At 45.6% G+C, this 8428-nt stretch overlaps 1 long non-coding RNA gene across 1 annotated transcript; it reads right to left on the bottom strand.

Annotated features, from left to right (window-relative positions):
• Positions 1–3823: 3823 nt before the first annotated feature.
• On the bottom strand, positions 3824–4729 carry LOC133849765 (uncharacterized). Its single transcript, XR_009895454.1, has 3 exons — positions 4668–4729; positions 4079–4603; positions 3824–3970 (listed from the first exon to the last, which is right to left on the bottom strand). It is a non-coding gene; the product is annotated as an uncharacterized LOC133849765 (long non-coding RNA).
• Positions 4730–8428: the final 3699 nt, after the last annotated feature.

Below are 8428 nucleotides of genomic sequence, written 5' to 3'. Positions count from 1 at the left end.
GCCAAGTTGTGAGTACATTGCTTCCCTGTTATCTTAAGCCGACTCGAACATGTCCAATGTACCTTACGGAGGCTCACACATGAGCAGCGGCACCCCAGAGCCAGAGCCTCTTGATCCGCCTACAGAGCCAATACAAAGAAATACCATTTCCCCACTATACAGCTACACACACGCTCACACTCATGAAATAGCTGAAAAAAAAAGAAATATATTGAAAAAACAGCAACAGCGCTAACAGCTATCAATAACGCATACAGATCTTCACAAATTTCCCCTACATGCACACAAATACAGACACAAAACCTTTCTAAAAGAACAGTAGAAAGTATGACAGACTTAACAACAACTGTTAAGGCAAATACACACCAGACATCGTCACGGGTGGCAAATTTCGACACTCGACTCACACCCGTACTTTTAAGAGTGCGAGTGCTACTCGTGCACTCGCAAAACGAGTGAGAGATACACACTTATTCAAAATCATGCGAGTGCTGCGAGTATGAGTCATTGTCATACTCGAGCCTTTCTTGCACTCGGCTTGTACACACTTGTGTCTCGTGGGTGGTTGTTCTTCGTGCAACCGATCATTTTAGACACTCTTGACGAAATGCTCTGACACTCGCGAGTGTTTTGCTCAGACACTCGCGAGTGTTTTGCTCAGACACTCGCGAGTGTTTGATCAGACACTCGCGAGTGTCTGAGCAAATACTCGGGTGTTTTTCCCCCACCCCTATTGATGCTTGTGTGTCGCGGCTCGCGGGTAGATTTTATGACTTTTGACTTCTTTGAATGATTTTTGGGTGTTTTTTTACTTTGACAAATGGTCAAATAAAATATCAGGTGGTTTTTCCTGAAATTTATGGAAATTGCACGAATTTGCAAAATACCCTTTTGTAATTATATAGGCATTTACAATAGTGTTATAAACAGGTAATAACATTTCTGATTTTCCGGTTATTGATGAATGTAAAAAACCCAAAAACTCATAAAACAGGTAAAATTTAAATATAACTGATTAGTTGTATTTTTACATGTTTTGTTCCTTATCAATATATAAAAATTCTTTAAAATTAAAATTTAATTTTTATTTATTATATAAGACATCAAATAAATACACTACACAAAGCCAAAAATAGTTTTCGAATTTAAATTTTCAAGAAATAAAATGAGTGCAAGAACAGCGCACCAGCAATAACAAGAACAATACAAAAAGCCGACGGCATTTCTTGCATCTCAATATACATACATACACACAAACGTACATATGTATGTACATACATACAATCGTGCCGGTCCACTCATAATTTTTTACCCATAACCACCGGCACCGGCTTTACCCGAGTGCATAGAGTCACCGATCGCAAATTGCCGAGTATGCCTCGGCACTCGCACTGGCGAGTGTAAGGCTCGCGAGTGGCGAGTATGCCTCGGCACTCGCACTCGCGAGTGTAAGGCTCGCGAGTGGCGAGTATGCCTTGGCACTCGCACTCGCGAGTGTAAGGCTCGCGATACACTTATTGCTCATGAGTATAAGGCTCGCGAGTGTGTGTATTTTTGGCCACTCGCACTCGCGAGTGTAAGGCTACCGAAAAGGCACATGAGTAACGGGTGCACCCGTTGAGTGTGTATACCCGTGCCGTTCTCTGATACACACACACATGACAAGGAGAGAACGACGGCAGCACAAACAGTAACAGAAACTGTAGTTGTGCAGAACGCTAGGGAAATTCCCCTCCATACATACACTCACACGCTCATGGCAACAAGACAGTAGCTAAAACTGTCACAACAATATGAGCGCCAATTTCTCCCGCAAAATGCGAAGCGAAGGCGAAAGACAAGACAAAACCAAAACGGATGCTGAAATAACAACAACTACTACAACAAATAGGACAACTGTTAATGACCAAACCAACAAGAGCCAGAAACTGCAATCAACAGAGATACTGCACAAACGTTAACAGAAAATGTTAATACAAATGTTAACTGCGAATACGACAGCACAGACAAAAACCAAAATAAATCGAACATGATCAGATCTTGGCTAACCAAGGTCCCACCACTGTTGTCACACGAGCTGCCATCAACGTCAAACACAATTGTACGAAACCCAAATTCACATATAACGCCAATAAAAAGAAAATGCACCGACATGTATGCCCCTGACATAGACAAATCTCACTTAGCCTTCCCAACTCCAGTTTTTCAAAGCCATTTTGCTACACAATTGCATATGGAAAAACGAAAAAGAAAATTGCAATTCTTACCCCCTCAGCAGCAAGATAGTCCACCAAAATTGAACAATTCACCCAAACAAACAATAGCACAAAATCAACAGCAACATCAACATCAACAGCAACATTTAACTGACCTACCAAAACTTGCATCTCAACATCGACAACAAAACGCAAATGTTGCCAAGCAAATACGCCCAATAACAACAACAACAGCAACAGATGAAACGACAAACCAGGCAAACATACCCCATCTAATACTGCCTATGGTGCCGTCATTCATGCCACTACTAGACAATCTAATGAAAAACCCATGTGTTGGTAAATTCCGTGCCAAAACTATGCCTGGCGATGGTGTCCGCATATTATACGAGGACACCATCGCCATACAAAGTCATAATGACAATTCTAAATGACAACGATACGCAGCTATTTACTCATCAGAGACGCAACGAAAAAGGCTTTCGTATTGTTATCCGCCAATTGCACCATAGCACACCAAATGACTGGCAGGCAGCCAGGCTCATTGAGGTGGGCTATAAAGCCAGGTTACCAGACGGTTTCGGTGGAAAGACAATTTATATCATGACCCTGCCCAATGCCATAAATGCCATTCTTTGGGCACACTAAAACTATTGCAGACGCCCCTTTGTCTGCATGAAATGTGCAGGTAATCACCCTTCAACTACCTGCACAATGTATAGAAGCGAAAGACCAACTTGTCGTAATCGTAAAGGCGTGCACATTAGCAGTTATCAGGGTTGCCCATCTTTCAAAGCGGCACGCGCAATGTTATCAATCAACAGGGTCAAACCAAAAAGGCCACACAAACGTCCATCCAACGACCAGCAGTTGGCCAGCAGACAGCAAACAAATTTAGAAACATTTAAATCACAAATTGATTCAGCATACAGATAACGAAATGCCCACCAGCCGGCAGCAAATAATGACAGAATCCTTTCGTACAGCGCTGTTGTACGAAATGATCGCCAAATCCTCCCTCCTGTTAACGCAAACACCAACTCAAATCATGACCATGTAAGCAGTCAGCACATGATCGTTTGGGTAGCTACAGCAGCTACAGCATCAGCAAAAAGAGCAACATATGAATTCACCAAATCACATTTTTGACAAGATAATGACAGCAAACTTAACTATGTTCAAGAAAATGAACGACAGAATTGACTCACTGTTCAACGTGTTTAACGCATTTCTCCACATGCAAGGAAAGGACAAGATAAGAAACAGTATAAGCAAAACAAATTCAAACCATGTTTACAATGGTGACTCGCAAATAAACGACTTTAATATGGACGTTGAGTGCGCATCAGCAAATGAGTAGTTCTATAATGTTTAATGACATAAATGACGCTGCATTTTATCCAAATCTAGACTCTGGCCCAGGCCCAATTCCAAGAGTGCTGCCAGATCCAGACAGCCAAAACAGTACTCCCTCAAAATTGCCTTCTGGAATGTCTGAGGAGTTAAAAATAAAATGAACGAATTAGAATTATACATCAGACAAAACTCCATAGACATTATGATACTCACCGAAACGCGAGCGCCAGCTAATGACAGTGTGTTCGAACTGCCGGGATTTGTCACTTACTTTGCCGTCAATCCGAGCACACATCGCAAAGGAGGTGCTGCCACCATGATACGTTCTCGTATTAGCCACTCGGCACTGCAGCCAATTAACGAAGAAGCCATACAATGCGCACCCATTTTGCTGAAAACTGCAAGCAAAAAGGAGTCGTTAATAATAGCAGCAGCGTATTGCCCACGGGCGTTCAAATGGAATAAAGAGCACTTCACTAAATTACTAAAACATTCTGACAGCTTACCTGGCAATACAGCGGCCCGCTTCCTTCTGTGTGGCGACTGGAATGCGAAGCATGCGTGGTGGGGAAACCCACGTGCGTGTCAGAGGGGTAGGACATTGTACGAGGCTATCTATGGAAGCCACACACTATCCGCACGACAGAAGAAAGCGCCCGTCGGCCATTGACTTTGCCATCACCAGCGGCATTGATGGCAATTTCACACACATATCGTCCAGCGCTGAGCTTAGCTCTGACCATTTGCAGTTGAAAATCGAACTTTATGACAGCCTAAACGACAATTTGCGCTGTCACAGAGAAAATTCCAGGCTTCTGGCCAGAGGCGCTGATATCAGATGTTTCCAGTCTACGCTTGAGAACGTCATCCACTTGAACACTGAGATAAACGTGGCCATTGACATTGACGATGCTGTGAGTATATTATTGAAAAATATACAAGCAGCTGCAGATGCCGCATCTTCGAAAGTAAGACCACCGAATTTTGGCAACGGACAGCATAATCGCCAGAGGCAGAGACAAGAACATAACCTGGAATTGAATGACGAAATTAAAACACTGTTGAATGACAAAAAACGATGCAAACGGCACTTACTCTTGACCCACACTCCAGAGGCTAGACAATGCTATCGAGCTGCACAAAATCGACTGAAAAAGCGCTGGAAAAAGACGAAACAAGAACATTAATAAACTCTTTGAGAGCATAAACACGCAGGATCCATTTGCCATACAGAAGCTATGGAAACTGACCAATAAAATCAAAAAGCAGCCACAACCAAATCACCCACTGAAATTCTCAACAAGAACTATTGACGCGGCTGGCAATGCTACTTACAAAATCACTTGGACGAAAACGACAGATGAGAAAGTTGAGGTATTTGTCTCCCAGCTGGAAGACAGATTTACACCAGCTCTCTCAAATACGGATGAAGAACGCATGGCCATCAGAGTGGATTGGTGGAAGCGACAGCAGACGGATGCTCAAGTCACTGCACTCACCCAAAACGAAGGCCAAACAGACTTATTGCTGGCCGGCAACTCACGGCGAGGCCATCCTAGGAGACTCGTCGCATCCTGCACGACGACCACTGTGCCACTGAAAGAATCTAGGCACTCAACGCGGAACCACCACGATTGCGGCCATGGCCATTGCACCTGTTGCGCACCAGAGCGCGCAATTCAACCCACCATAGACGCGAGGCGGCCAACAGACGAGCACCTTAAGGCCAAATCCAGATGCACATACACACCACAGCCACTAAAAAATAAATGAAGACAATCAGAAAATTATATTGCGTAAAATATATGCACTGATTGGCATTTACCTCTGCAAACACAAATTTTTCCGATATAAATTGGTAGATGGAGTTTCCAACGAGGCGATGATCGCGTGGAGGCAACTATCCTAGATGCTCCTCGGCACCAGCTAAATTTTACCTGCAAAATTAGATTTTTGTAGATTAGATTGTAAAATAATTGAGTAAAATATTTGTACATTTCCGATTAATCGTTTGTAAGCCCGCGAAGGCAGCACTGTTTAAAAATATGTATTTGTGTTCCAACGTAAATGTAAATCAACAGTCCACTGTTAGCAAGTAAAATTTATATGTTGCTCTTAATAGTAATAGAAATTAAGTGGTCAGCACACGACCAAGGCGCCATTCTTGTGGTTCTCTCTCTCTCTCTCTTATTCTCCTCTCTGATGATCACTGTTGTAGTGGCGCTGAAAGTGCCGACAAAGTTTTTCCCGTTTGCAAAATAAAACACTCGCGTTTTATCACAAATAATTAATATATTTTATTCTTTCGGGTTATTGTAATGAAACACACAAAGTTGGGGCTAGATTAAATGACCGCTGTTCAAGAAACGAAATTTGACACTGACCTAGCAGAATGCTGACGGCATTTCGCTGATCTAGTGCCGAGCCGCGCTCAGCGGTGGAGAGTTGTGGGAGAGAGAGAGAAGTTGAGAGCACTAGAACTTGAGTGCTTTCTTACGCTCGTGCGCATTGTTGGAGAACGAAAAGCTTTGAGTGCTTTTCGGTCGGCGGAGCGGAGAGTGTCCCACTCACCTACAATGCGCTCTCCTCTCTTCCACGCGTCCACTCCTTCCCAGTCAGCTAACGTCCAGTCATTCCTGGCAGTTAACACACAAGGTGTTCTGCTGAGCACAGCTGTTATTCACGTCTGCCATCTCGGCGTCCGCTATACAGCTCGGGCTCCGATCGATTCCGGATCAGAACCACCTTCCATTCAGAGAGATTGTTCAAGCGCTTGAGGATGCCATATACATCCGTGCAAGCCCACGTCTCTGGGATGACTCAGGCTGTGGCAGCCCAACCCCGCAAGTATTGCCAATTCTTAATTGGCTTCCCTGTCAGACCAGACTTGCAGATTGAGGCGTCGGCGTACGTCCTTCCCCAGTTAACGGGGAATCTGCCCTCATGCACCATCCCACAAGCGATCCTCGATAATCTGCCAAGCATCCAGCTGGCAGACTCCAAGTTCTTTGATAGTTCGCAGATTGATGTGCTCCCGTTCATTCTGCTCGGCGGCTCTCATCCTAACGTTTGTGGGACCCTCCTTGGTCAAGAGACCATTTTCGGTTGGATCCTGACTGGCACTGTGTCGGGATCCACATCTAAGTCCATTTCGGCTCGGCTGTTCGTCGAGCGAACTTCGACATTAGTTCCTCTCCAAATTTTGGGAGGTGGGGCCTAATTTCAACTCCACGACCGTGCGAACCTCAACTGGTCGCTATAAGGTCACGTTCCCATTTCGCGATCCTGGTGACATTGATCTGGATCACTAGAGGACTACCGGTCTCGATCAGTTCCTGAGAAACGAGAACCGTTTAAAGAGAAACGACTCTCGGCAAATCAACTTGCGAGTGATGTTCGCGACCGGTACCCCCTAGCTAGTGACATCATCGCCAATTATATGTACGTTGATGACGACCTAGCAACTGCTATAGATGAGCTTCGAACAGCGCTCGAGAGTGCTGGGTTCCCTTTGCGTAAGTGGACCTCGAACTCAAAAGATGTGCTGCAGAGAATCCCTTAAGAACACTTGCTCTGTGCAGACTTCCTCGAGATCTACGAAGCTAGTGTCGCAAAGACTCTAAGTATTCGATGGCGGGCCACGTCCGACGAGTTATTTTTCGACACCGCCGAGATGGTGTCCAAACCATCTTTCACAAAAAGAGAAGTGCTGTCCGACCCAGCAGGTTGGCTTGCTCCTGTGGTCATTTGGGCCAAGATTTTCAGGGTGTTTGCGTATATGCGGAGGTTTCCAGAGATGCTCAGCTCTCAAGAGCTTGCAGAAGCTCAGGAGAAGCTGATAGTACAGGCTCAGAATCGGGTATACACGAAAGAGTGTGCTTCCCTCCGGTCCCATAATCGTTTAAACGGGTCAAGTGATATTCTGAGCTTGAATCCGTTCCTTGACAAGCAAGGGGTCCTGCGTTCCTGTGGACGCGTAAGAGCGTACACCTCCTTATCGTACGACGAACGGCATCCCGTAATACTCCGGTCAACTGCGCCATTTCGCGTCTCCTGGTCTCTTTCACTCATCAAGTGTCCCTCCATGGAGGCAACCAATTGGTGATGCGGCTGATCCGAACCAAGTACTGGATTCACAAGCTAAAGAGTATGGTGAAGATTGGAGCATGCAAGACCTGCGTGATACATCGCCGCAAGCTCCAGTCGCAGTTGATGGGCGATCTTCCAATTGCTCGGTCGACTTTCTCGCGACCATTTACTAAAACCGGAGTAGACTTCGCCGGTTTCTTCAACGCCAAGAGCTACGTCTGACGGAGCTACAAGATTACGAAGGGTTATATATGTGTCTTTGTGTGCTTCAGCATCAAGGCAATACATCTTGAAGCGACCACGGATCTGACAGCAGAGAAGTTCTTGGAAGCTTTTCCCGGTTCGTGGCACGGCGTGGGTGCCCTCTTCACATGTACTCTGACAACGGGAAAACGTTCGTCGGAGCCTCCTCAATTTTCTCCAAAGATCTTGCGGAGGGCACCCGCAATCTGATCCTCACCACTCACAGCCATCAAGGTCTTGCATGGCATTTCAACCCACCTGGTGCCCCTCACATGGGGGGTCTCTGGGAAGCAGGCGTCAAGAGTTTCAAGACGCATTTCTACAAAATGGTTTCCTCCGTTAAATATATGTACGTACGAGGAACTCTCAACCCTCCTGGCGAAGGGCAGGCAGCGTGCCTCAATTGGCGGCCTCTGTCTCCCATGTCAGAGGATGTAAGCGACTTGGTGGCCCTTAGTCCCGGTCATTTCCTGATCGGGGGTCCGCTACTCTCCATGGCGGAGCCAGAATCCAGGGAGGATGTG

Source organism: Drosophila sulfurigaster, unplaced genomic scaffold (assembly GCF_023558435.1).
Source record: "Drosophila sulfurigaster albostrigata strain 15112-1811.04 unplaced genomic scaffold, ASM2355843v2 contig_289_pilon, whole genome shotgun sequence".
NCBI lineage: Eukaryota > Metazoa > Arthropoda > Insecta > Diptera > Drosophilidae > Drosophila > Drosophila sulfurigaster.
Note: the sequence above shows the minus strand (reverse complement) of the source record. Positions and strands in the feature narration are given on the sequence as shown.